The 12,289-nt window shown below is 51.4% G+C and overlaps 1 long non-coding RNA gene across 1 annotated transcript; it reads left to right on the forward strand.

The window, feature by feature from the left end:
- The first annotated feature begins 52 nt into the window (after nt 1-52).
- On the forward strand, nt 53-2,184 carry LOC149768736 (uncharacterized). Its single transcript, XR_016396418.1, has 4 exons — nt 53-182; nt 1,642-1,762; nt 1,868-1,915; nt 2,046-2,184. It is a non-coding gene; the product is annotated as an uncharacterized LOC149768736 (long non-coding RNA).
- Nucleotides 2,185-12,289: the final 10,105 nt, after the last annotated feature.

The raw sequence follows: 12,289 nt of genomic DNA on the forward strand, positions 1-12,289 counted from the left end.
TCTAGGGGTATACGAAACTCTTGATCAGCCCTTCGGTTTCAGATTTGCGTTGAGGCTGTCCTGAAGGTGCTGTAATCATGTTACTGTCTGAATGTCTTATTGTAATTGAAGTCAGGATTTTTGACATGCTTCTGCTATTCAGAAGGTGCTCTGGGATTTTAAAAGAGTTGCAACCAAATGAGGTATGCTTGTGAACTAGATATTCTTTTTTTGTACTTTTGTATTTATTTCTATTTTTCATTGGTGTCCCAAAAGTTAAGCTTACTAAATCCATCATGATGCATAGCTGACTTTTAATTGCTGTCCTATTGTTTCTGTTTGAGTTATATCATATCCATTGAATAGTAGCTCTACTGTCCATGAAGCAGTTGGATGATTTTCGGATCTCTGCTATTAGGTTGAAAGTATAGGAGCAAGAAATTACTTCTTAACATTTGGGAAAAACTAAATTATTTCAACAACGTCTCAGATTTTTCAGATATTTAACTTTTGGACAATGAAGATGGTTTATTTTTAATGATTATATTGAAAAGCTAATCTTGTCAGTCACCAAATATGAAGTGAGAAGCCTGTGTACTTCTAAGCAAGCTTCAGTATATGCATGCTTGTTAGGTTATTTTCATTTTAATTGATGATTCTTGCTGGTGCAAGTTGGTGCCGTTGTCCTGGTCCTCCATAATTTATGATTTACAGGGCTTTCTTCTGTTTTAGAGGGTTCATTTTCAGACATGATTGTGAGCCTTGCACTTTTGACCAGTTTAGGTGCCAATCTAACGTCTAAGTTTTGTTTCCTTGTACGATTTTGTGCACAGAGTTATGCATGTAGTTCTTTGTTCTCTGGTTAGTGTTATCCTGTTTTTATGGATATTTGCCCCTCTAGTGTTAATAATTCTCTTCCATTCTCCGGTTTGATTTATGTCACTGCATGCTTCCATTGACATAAACTGGAATCAATGTACTGTTGTCAGAATCATTAATGTGTCTCTTCAGAGTACTTGAAGAGGATAGCAAGCTTATTATGCTTTGCTTAAATTGAACTTTCAGATGAAGGTTTTCTTTCCCCGCCATGTATTAATTAATGATTCAACTGAAATTAATGTTGCAGTTAGTTTAGTTGTACTCCATCCGGTTGGTTCTATGAATTTGGATTTGTTAGATTTGACTACTTCATACTTCACTATCTTAGGCCCCGTAGCATGCATCTTGCTTTCTCTGGTATTGGCCTTTTTGATTTCCCATAGCACAATAAAGCAAATACTCATACGCTTCTCTTGTATTAAATGGCTAGAACTATATGGCTTCCACCTAGTTGCAGAATCCTTGCATCTCATCACTCAAAAGTAAAATTTTGTGGTTTGTGCATCTTTATGGAAGTATAATTTTAGTTTTTTTAAGGTTCAGTCACTTTTTCCCTAAAGTAACTTCTTTCAGGTTTATGACCTGCCATGTTTTCTTTGTGAATAATCAAAGAGATTTGTCCTGTGCTACTAGACTTACAAAACTAGGTAGAGGTGGGAAGTTTTAGATCATCTTGTTTGCAATTTTACTCTTTTCTTTTGTGTATTGCTAACCGGCCATTAGACTCCAACAGGTTAAGCTGTTGTGGAAGAGGACATACATAATTGTTCGTGTTGTTTTCAGGTCCTTCAAAATTTCCATGATATGCAGTGGCCAGCTGAGGTGATGTCAGGGCACAGTGCTAGAGTGATGGGATGCGACACAACTTTTGGGCACATGTCAAAGACCATTTGGTTGTTCGTAGGTTTGTATATCTTTACATCAACGTGCACTGAGAGGTTTTTTCTCAATTTGATTTTCGAATTCCCGATCCAAAGATTTACTTAATATCTTTATGATTTTTATGCAGAATAAGTTGAATGGGAGTAATTTTTAAGCCCAGATGATCCAACTTCAGGTACACTATTTACATAAACAGAGTTGGAAGTCTTGTTCCTTCCTCTTGCTATTAATAAAGATCAGCCAGTTACTAATCTTATTATAAACTGTAATTCTGCTCATATTTTATTCCTGCATTACTTTGATAGTTGAGAGGTTTGCATGGAGAACTAGAGAGAAGTGACAAGGCATACTATGGTAGCTTTTCATTTCATGTAACTTATCATTGTGATGTTGTTCAAATGAAGCATCCTGAAGCAAGTTCTCTCTGATGTTGGCTACCCGACAAGAATCTGTTGCTCTGCCTGCTCCACCCTGCTAAAGATACTTCTCTGTTGTATGTTGGTGTGTCACTGGTACATGGCTGGGTTGCAACTTCGGTCACTAATTCTATCTTCAGTTGGCCTGTGTTTCCTGATACTCCAAGCTCAGCTGTGCTGGATATTTTTGATTGGGATGGTGAAGTTGCTTTAGATATCTCCGGATGAGCTGGTGAATTTGCGGTCATAAATGAAGGTGAGGCTCCCAATAAGGGATTTGCAGGACTGGAGTTCCTTGTTGCTAGGTTTCTCTTTGCAACTCTTTGCCATTTCCTCAAGCCCCAAACAACACAAACTGCAAATATTGTCTCTTTCATTGAAGATCCCATCTTGATACAAACAAATCCAGCCAACCATGCGAGGGTGAGTAGATGTTCAAAAATACGCCAAATTTTAATGAATCTGGGAACAATGTGTGCACTTAACAGTGTGACCAATGAGTACAGGGGTAGGATTCTGTATGCGCACCGGAACAGGATCAGCGTTCCAATTCCAAGGCCAAGGGCATCAGCCACTGCTTGTCGATGGCAGCGTGATCTGAACCCAAACTTGTACTGTTCTAAGAGGTTAAATATGTTGACGGTAATGAGAGATTTGGATTTAGAAGAGAAGAATCTCATGCTTACACAAGTCCATGTGAAGAATGCCAGTAGGAATGATTTCTTCTCCATCAACAATCATACCATTATTATATATGCATTATATGTTCGTATATGTACCGACAAAAAAATTCTTGCAATGAGTTATTTAAACACTGATGGTGAGATATGATCAGGTTGCATTTCAATTCCTTTGGATTTTTTAACTTGTGCTTGTGAATTGAGTGTAAAGAAGTGGGGAGAAAAAGCAGTGCATACGTGGATCAAATTATGTGTGTATCAGTCAATGCCTCTGTAGTAGTGATCAAATTAAAGATGCGGCTTGAGATAGGAAAGGTGATGCTTTGGGGTTGGTTTCATCAAGTGGTTGGCGCTTATATGCGGCATGTTAGAAACTGCAGCCATGGAGTTTAGTTGCCAGTGATTATCAGGTGCCTCAAAGCTGAGAGACATATCGTTATGTTTGAATGCGTGGTTTTATCTGCACTTGATATTAGCTGCTTGCTTATTCTTAAAGCAGGTTAGTTACCAACAGAAGTGGCAGCTATGTAAACATAAATATCTTAGTGGCATAACTACCCTAGTGCTTGAGACTGGCGACTCATTTACTTGAACGTTTGTCTTTTCGCTTAAAATAATTTAAAATTGAACTTGGTTCCTGTTGCTTTTTCTTTTATTAGGGAGGATCAACAGATACTCCGTATGCCATACTGAGACAATTTAACAGTTGATCAGAGCTTGAGAAATGGTAGAGAGTATTAAGATTGGAACTTGGGAAATATAGGACTCATTCAAAGGTTTTACCTGAAATAGGATGAGTTGGACGAGATAAAGAATCCGAACCAGAACAAGCTATTGTCAGGCTTCACACAAATTTCTCCGGCTCTTTAGAGTGAGAAACTCTGAGGAGAGAGAAAGGATTGCTGTGCTAACGGTCTCCTTCGCCGGCGTTGAGCGGGGGTGGGGGAGCTCTGCTGTGTCCGGGCCATCCCGTGAGCCCAGTTCCTTTGTTTTGCAGGGTGTCAACCGGATCTGATGAAGGGGAAGACGACGATGGAGGGTTCGGCGGGCTCGGTCGGGGAGCCGGGGTCGGGGGCGACGGCGGAAGCTGCCTCGACGAAGCAGACTGCGGCATCGTCGTCGACGAGGTCTTGGGCAGAGGTGGTAGCTCAAGGACCAGGTACGTCTAAGGGGAAGGGGAAGGGGGGAAAAGGGGACCGACCGGGTGGTTGGACGCGGCTCGGGCCCTGGATCACCCATCGACTGATGGACGAGGAGGTGGCTCGCTTGAGCCTTCGCTTCCCGTCGGTCTTCGAGCTCTCGGAGGAGCCCATTGAGGCTGCCCGCCGGGAGTGGGAGGGGCTAGCACTCGTCAGCCGGAGCCTCGGCCGGCGGGTGCCGGTCGAGTGGGTGGCCAAGGACGTGGCTGCCCGGCTGAAGAAAACAGGGGAGGTGGTGGCGGTGACCCTCGCCGAGGACCACTTCGCTCTGCGATTCCGGTCGTCGGAGGTCCGGGATCGCGCCCTAGCGGAGGGGCCCTGGGTGGTGGCAGGGCAACTGCTTGCCCTGGAGCCGTGGGCGCCGGACTTCCTACCTAGGGAGTCTCCGGTCAAGACCACAGTGGTCTGGCTCCGGCTACCTGGGCTCCCCCCGGAATACTGGTCGCCTTCGACTATTTTAGAGATTGCGGCCAAGGCAGGAAAGCCAATGGCGGTGGACGGTGTCACCGAGGGCCGACGGGCTATGGGCTTCGCTCGTGTCAAGGTGGCCATCGACGCATCCGCGCCTCTCCTCCCAGGGATACGGATACTCGGGCGGACGAAGGCTATTTGGCAACCTTTCGTCTTCGAGAGCATCCCGGACCTCTGCGTTCGGTGCGGACGAATCGGGCATCTTGGGCCCGTGTGCTGGTTTGGGGCTCCGGCTCCGACTGGCGATAGCTCACCTGAAAAGGAGGTCCCCGGCCCGATCTATGGCCCGTGGTTGGTGACCTCCCGTGCCAGACAGCCGCGGGGAAAAGGGCCGCCGGAGCTGGGGAAGACGACCGAGCCATCCGCTGGGTTGCCCCTTTCTCAGCCGGATCCGCCGATTGCCTCGCCTAGCCCTCCGGTGTCCCCACCGGATCTCGAGGGTTGGCAAAAGCCCGTCAAGGTGGCCCGTCACCACTCCCCGCCGGGGGTGGCGGTCCTGGCCTCCGACGGGCGCGAGGAGGGTTCCCGAGTCGACTTGGCCCCGCCCGTGGGACGTGTCGACCCGGTGCCTGTGGCTGACGAGTCGGCGCTGCCTGAGTCCCGGGCTGACTCGGCGGACCAGGGCGGGCCGACTGGAGAGGCGGGCCAGGCCACGGTCAAGCCCAAGAAGCGGCCCAGAAACACTGGGCTGCTAACGGATCTGGGCCGGTCCCTGGGCCGGGGGCGGGCGGGCCACAGGGGTGGCTCGGTCGGGACAGCGGCACGCGGGGCACGCGTGCCCCGCGTGTTTCGTTCGGTGAACCGCGCGACGGTCCTGGGGGACCGTCGCGCGGAGCTTGGTGCGTGTTCCAAATCGGATGGGCCACGCACGGGATTCCCTGGGAAGGCCCCTGTGGGCGGGGGCCTTCCACTGTTCACGGCCCAGCTGGGCCATATGGGGCCTGAGTCCAGGCCTGATCCACTAGCCCAGTTCACGGGGCCCAGTGACTTCCAATTTGGGGCCCAGTCCCTGGGAGTGGATCCGCCAACTGTGATGCTCTCCACTCTAGGCTCTCTAGAGGGGGATGTGGGGCAGGTGGATGGTGTCTCGGGCAGGCCTGATTCGGTCGATGTACCTAGGACTTGTGGGGTCTCTGCCTGCGCTGTCGGCCCTATGAGTGATTCCTTGGCGGAGCAGGATATGCCTGCACCTATGGAGATAGGGGCAGGTGATTCGAGTGGCCCCGAGGGGGCTGGGATGAGTGAGGCCCCTGTCTGCGTTGATTGTCCCATGAGTGACCCTTTGGTGGGGCGGGATACGCTTGCACTGGTGGTGCCAGGGGTAGGGGACCCGAGTGGTCATGAGGGGGCTGCTCGCACGACCGTGGATCACTCGACTGTCGTTCAACGGGTGAAGGCGGCTGTGTTGCGAGTAGTGTCCGGGACTAGTTCGGATGAGGGTCAGCAGGTTGATCCTGATCGCGAGGTGGAGATAGACCCTATGGCCCAGAGGGTTGATGTGCCTGTGGCCGACCTCTCGGACTTTTCCCCATGAGGATTCTTGCGTGGAATTGTAGGGGGGCGGCAAAGCCGGCCTTTATGTCATCCTTTAGGCGGCTGGTCCAGATCCATAGTCCGGAGATCTGTCTACTTTATGAAACACGACTCTCCGGTAGAGGACTCAGTCGTGTCTTACGACGGTTAGAGGTTGACTGGGAGTCGTATGCAGTTGACTCCTAGGGGTTGTCGGGGGGTATTGTGGCTCTGTGGAAGCGGGGTGTGGCTACGATTGACGTATTCCACAACTGCTCCCAACAGGTCATCATGACCATCTCGGAACCTAATGCTGCACCGTGGGTCTTGTGCGGAGTGTATGCTAGTACAAACCATCGAACCAGGAGGGTTCTGTGGGACGAGCTCACCCACCTAATTGCTCTGGGTCTTCCGTCTGTGATGGTGGGTGACTTCAATTGTATCTTGGAGGAGAGTGAGAAACGAGAAGGCAGGGCCTTCACTGACTCTGTGGATAGGAGGGAGTTCCGCGATTTCCTCTCGCGGAACGGCCTAGTAGATCTGGGTTTCTCTGGTCCGCGCTTCACTTGGTGTAACAACCAATCTGGACGAGCTCGGGTGTGGGAGCGACTGGACAGGGTTGTTGCTTCTACTGACTGGCTTATCAGATTCCCGTCCTATAGGGTCAGCCATTTTACTCGGATTGCTTCGGATCATTGTCCTTTGCTGTTCTCGACGGTATCAGGCCCGAGTCACCGTAGCCCATTCCGTTTCGAGAAAGTTTGGCTATCCTTTCCTCAATCCTGGGACATTGTCCGGGGAGCTTGGGGTCTGCCGGTCCACGGCGACGCCATGCAGAGGGTTTCACGAAAACTGGAATTGACCAAGCGACGGCTACGTCGCTGGAATCGGGAGGTCGTAGGTGATATTTTTAGGAAGCTGGAAGATGCGGAGGCTGCGATTGCTGACCTCCAAAGTAGGGAGGATCAGGTGGGCGTGCTCCCCGAGGCTGATATGGTGAGCCTCCGGGGACTACTAGCCACCCACCACTCGATCCTACGTCAACATGAGATCTTCTGGAGACAGAAATCCAGAATTTAGTGGGTCAGAGAGGGTGACCGGAACACTAGTTTCTTTCACCGATCGACGGTCATTAGGAGGCAGAGGAACACTATTCGTTCCCTGCGGGATGAGCGGGGCCATTGGGTGGACGATGATTCGGCGATTAGCCACATCCTACTCGAGTTCTTTCGCTCCCGTTGGACGGAGGATAGTGGGTCGGACGTCGCCGGCCTGCTCCCGAGAGCTGAATCCCAAATCGGGGTGGCTGCGAATGCACTATTGGTTCGACCAGTGACGGAGGGGGAGGTGCGAGAGGCTGTCTGGGCATTGGGCGAGGACAGGGCTCCGGGCCCAGATGGCTTCCCTCCTTTCTTTTTCCGGAGATACTGGAGTATCGTTCGGTTCGCAGTGGTAGAAGCGGTCCTGTGTTTCTTTAGTCGATCAGGTATGCCTGACGACTGGAAGGCCACTTTTGTCACGCTTATACCTAAGCGAACGGATGCGTCCGAGCCGAGCCATTTTAGACCGATCAGTTTGTGCACTACTTTATACAAAGTGGTGGCAAGAATACTGATGGATCGTATGAAGCCTTTTCTCTCCGGCATTATTTGTCAAGAGCAAGGTGCTTTTGTTGGAGGTAGGAGCATTTTCGATAATGTTATGGTGGCCCAAGAGATGATGTGGGATCTTCGACGGGCCCCGAAGCGTCGAAGCCTGATAGCTATCAAGCTGGATATGGAACGAGCTTACGATAGAATCGGGTGGAGTTTTCTTAGGCGAGCTTTGGAGAGTCTGGGTTTCCATGAGACCTGGATTGGTTGGGTCATGGGGTGTGTCCGGAGTCCGCGGTTCTCTATCTTGATCAACGGTTCTCCGTCCCCATTCTTTAGTTCTACTATGGGGCTTCGGCAGGGATGCCCGCTATCCCCGTACCTATTCATCATTTGTTCTGATGTTTTGTCTCGATTGCTGCGGGCTGCATGTGCCGCCGGAGAGTTGGAGGCTTACGTCCCAGCTCTAGGGGCCCAGCCGATATCCCATTTACTTTTTGCCGATGACTGCCTACTCCTGACGCGTGCCCGCGTAGCAGATGCCATGGCTATTAGGCGGGCTTTGGCCGCCTATTGCCATGCATCTGGTCAGAGAGTGAATGCCCAGAAATTCTCTATCTCCTTTAGCCCGAGTTCGCCACCCGGGGTTCGACGTGAGATTCGGAGGATTCTGAAGATGCCTGAGCAGGACGGGACTTGGACATACCTGGGTATTCCGATCACAGGTAGGAGACTGCGTGTATCTGAGTGCTCCGGGATGGTGCTACGGGTCCAGAGTAGGCTAGAGGGCTGGCGAGCAGCGTCTCTATCCATGATGGGTAGAGTTTTGCTGATCAGATCTGTTTTGGGCTCTATGCCTATCTATCTCATGACCAGCACGGTGGTGCCAAGATCCGTCCTCCTAAAGATTGAGCGACTGATTCGGGGCTTCTTATGGGGCTCGCTTGGTGGGGGCCGTGGGGTGCACCTGGTGGCATGGGAGAGTATTTGCCTCCCTCTCAGGGAGGGTGGCCTTGGGGTGTTGTCTCTCCGGGAGAGACGAGAGCTGCTCCTCGCCCGGCATGCTTCCCGCTTCATCCTGGAGCCGCAGGGTTTCTGGAGCCGGATCATGACCGCCCGCTATGGGGGGATAGGCCAGGAGGGCGGGGTTCGAGGAGGGCGGGGATGTTCCTTTTTATGGCGTGAGATTGCGAGATATGTGCCCATGGTGTCGGACCACACTCGATGGCTGATAGGCGATGGCCGCAGCATCGATGTGACCAGGGACTCATGGGTTGATGGCCTCCCCCTGTGCCGCTGGCCGACTACTGTTAGTGTTGAGGCAGGGGAGGGTTTACAGGTCTGTGATCTTATGACTCCCGGGGAGGCTGGATGGGACGAGATTCGATTAGCCCGCTTCTTCGGGGAGCATCTGGCGGAGCGGGTTCGCTCCCTCCCTCTGCCACAGAGCGGTGGACCAGATGTACGAGTGTGGAGTTCCTCGACCAGTCCTAGAGTCAGGATGAGCGTCCTTTCTCGTATTCTTAGGCGGAAGTACGAACCTGGTCCTGATTGTGCCTGGATCTGGCGATTGGGCCTCCTCCCGAGGGTTGCGCTGTTCCTCTGGAAGGTGGTCTGGGACCGTCTTCCAACGAGAGCAGTACTTGGTGGACGAGGCTTGAGGATCCCCCTGGAGTGTGGGGTTTGCGGAGTGGCCGAGACGGTCGACCATGTCTTGTTTCGGTGCTCTAGGGCGAGGGACACTTGGCGTTTGGCAGGGGTCCCGCATCCGGTATGGATCTGTAGGGACCAGTTCTTACAGGCCATGCGCCAGGCCTCGGAGTCCCCGGCGCTTCGTCAGGAGGTGACTCGAGTGAGCTGCACTGCCTACCAGATCTGGTTGGCCAGGAACGCTCGTATATTCAGTGAACGATGTATGTCGCCGAGATTTGTGGTCGAGAGTGCCCGCAGTCAGGCGGCAGAGATGTGTCATGCCTCCACCACCGGAGGGACCTTGACAGCTCGGGACATCTGGGGCCCCCACCATGCTTCGGCAGTATCTCACACGGTGTTTTTCACCTGGGAGCCCCCACCCCCGAGTTTCCTCAAGGTCAACTTTGACGGGTCAGTCCTGGATGGTGGCACGAGGGGAGGTGCGGGTTTCGTCATTCGGGACCCTTTCGCTAGGGTTGTAGCCGCTGGTGGCAGTCACTTATTTGATACCTCGGTTCCGAGCGCGGAGCTGAGCGCTGCCTGGGCTGGCCTTCGACATGCCCGGTGCGTGTTACAGGCGAGGTCTATCACCCTAGAGGGTGATTCTGCCACCGTTATCAGTTGGATCCGATAGGGTCCTAAGGGTGACGGTAGTGACCACCCTTTGCTTCGTGATATATGGACTATGGCGAGGGATGGAGGGGCCTTTCAGGCCAAACATATCTACCGTGAAGCCAATGGGGCTGCGGATTGGGTGGCTGCATTTGTAGCTCGCCACTCCGGAGACACATTATGGACTGGAGATGGGGAGTTGCCTTTGGCACTCCGAGGTATCCTATTTTCTGACTTTATTGGGTGTATCCGTACCCGACAGGTATGATCCACCCGTATTAGCAAAAAAAAAAAAAAAAAAAAGCGACAGTGGCCTCATGAGTACTCTCGGTGCACATAATAATGACAATGACCTCCAGCTTTGTTCCCATGATCAGAAGCATCTGTAACAAAACCTCTCGCTCTTTATTTCTCCACGACTCAGTTGTGAAACAAGAGGATCTCGGTTAGATGTCCTCACAGTCAAGGGAATAAAAGGCATCCATAAAGGATAATAGAAACCTGCCCGGTAAAGTCACTTGATCAAATATCTTGGCTGAGAGAGACCTAATTGACTATCTTTTTTTTTAAAAAAAAAAAAAACTCTTTTTTTGGTTTTGGATTGTGTAGGTCTGATGACTACCATGTATTCCGAGAGAGATGAAAAGAACTGCGAACATCCAAATCCAAAGACTGCATTGGAGCATAAAAGAACGGTTCAGAAGTAGAGTTACCAGGAATTTTGATCATGAAGAAGTTTCATATCAGTACCTAATTCTAATGCTGATGGCGAAGTCATGATCCAGAGATCTCCATAGATACTTGATGAAGTCCAAGTCAAGATCATGTCGAAAATGAGCCTGGAGCACACCATTCACCCATTCTCGTAAGCAAGTAGTGCTATTATACTAGTTACTTCTGTTGTTCTGATGAGGGGGCATACCATGATAAAGCTATGGCGAAGAGCAAAATAATCAGCTTTGGATACTGAACCAATAAGCTGCTGGAGGAAACCAACCTGTGAGACTGGACAGCAGCATAAGAATTACTGAGTGAATTGAGTTCAGCAGTAGAAAGTAGGGTGTAGAAGTTTCTAACAAGCCACAGAAGCAAGCAATTGTTGCTTGAAAAATTCAGGCGGCGCCTTGCAAAGGAGGTTTATGGTACGTGACAAAAAGAAATACCATTACATCCATAGCTCACATTTAAAATAGAAAATTCTAACAAGAGTATGTTTATGATGATTGGAATATAATACTGAGGGTTTTTTGCATGTATGCCACAAAGCTAGTTTTTAATATATTTAAGCCCTATGAAATTAAAATTTACATTCATACTCTCCAAAAACCCATAATCTTGTATTTATGGCTCCTGGATCTGAGGATAATCTTGGACTATCAAACTCAACAGTTGACACAGATTCATGCATCTCTGCAAATGAAACTTGTTGCTGGTGGTCCAAACCGAGAACGATTGACACGACGGTGTGAACGGGGTTCCGCCTGAGTTGTCTTGGTTGGTGCTGGTTGCGCTCCACCTTCCGCCAAGGAACCTGCAAACAAGCCTTGCACCACCACCAGGGTGGTGATGGCCCTCCGACGGTCAAGTCAGAGGAGATTGGAGGAGGAGAGATGATAATCACAAGTGGGAGAGAGTGCTCTGGGAGGTATTGCTTACCCCCCCCCTTCTCCCCCCAGCCGCATATATGCCTGGCTGGGAGGTCTCTCAGGGGGGTTTGTCGTCGTGGGGCACGATAGAATGGCCACTGACATGGCCGTTACGGGGCGTCGTGGAGCAGCGCCGGGTACGGTCATGGCAGGGCGTAGTGGAGCTCCGCTTTGTACGGTCGATACAGGAGATCGTGGGCAGCATCGGGTACAGCCGTTGCAGGGAGTAGTGGAGCAGGAGGCCGCGGCGTGCCTCTGGAGAATAGCCTGTCGTTATCAAAAGATCTCCGATTCGGGGTCGGAATGCTGGATCATAGGGCAGCCGACCCGGGGTCGGGCTGCGGAGCCGAGGAGGTCCGACTCGGGGTCGGAGTGCTGGATCATAGGGCAGCCGACCCGGGGTCGGGCTGCGGAGCCGAGGAGGTCCGACTCGGGGTCGGAGTGCTGGATCATAGGGCAGCCGACCCGGGGTCGGGCTGCGGAGCCGAGGAGGTCCGACTCGGGGTCGGAGTGCTGGATCATAGGGCAGCCGACCCGGGGTCGGGCTGCGGAGCCGAGGAGGTCCGACTCGGGGTCGGAGTGCTGGATCATAGGGCAGCCGACCCGGGGTCGGGCTGCGGAGCCGAGGAGGTCCGACTCGGGGTCGGAGTGCTGGATCATAGGGCAGCTGTAGCTTTCCTGGATACGCGTGCCGATCACGTGGGGCATGGCGGCTCAATTCCCCCATAA

This window comes from Phoenix dactylifera, chromosome 1 (assembly GCF_051530095.1).
Source record: "Phoenix dactylifera cultivar Ajwa chromosome 1, Ajwa_hap1_PhDact_Kaust_v1.1, whole genome shotgun sequence".
Classification (NCBI taxonomy): domain Eukaryota; kingdom Viridiplantae; phylum Streptophyta; class Magnoliopsida; order Arecales; family Arecaceae; genus Phoenix; species Phoenix dactylifera.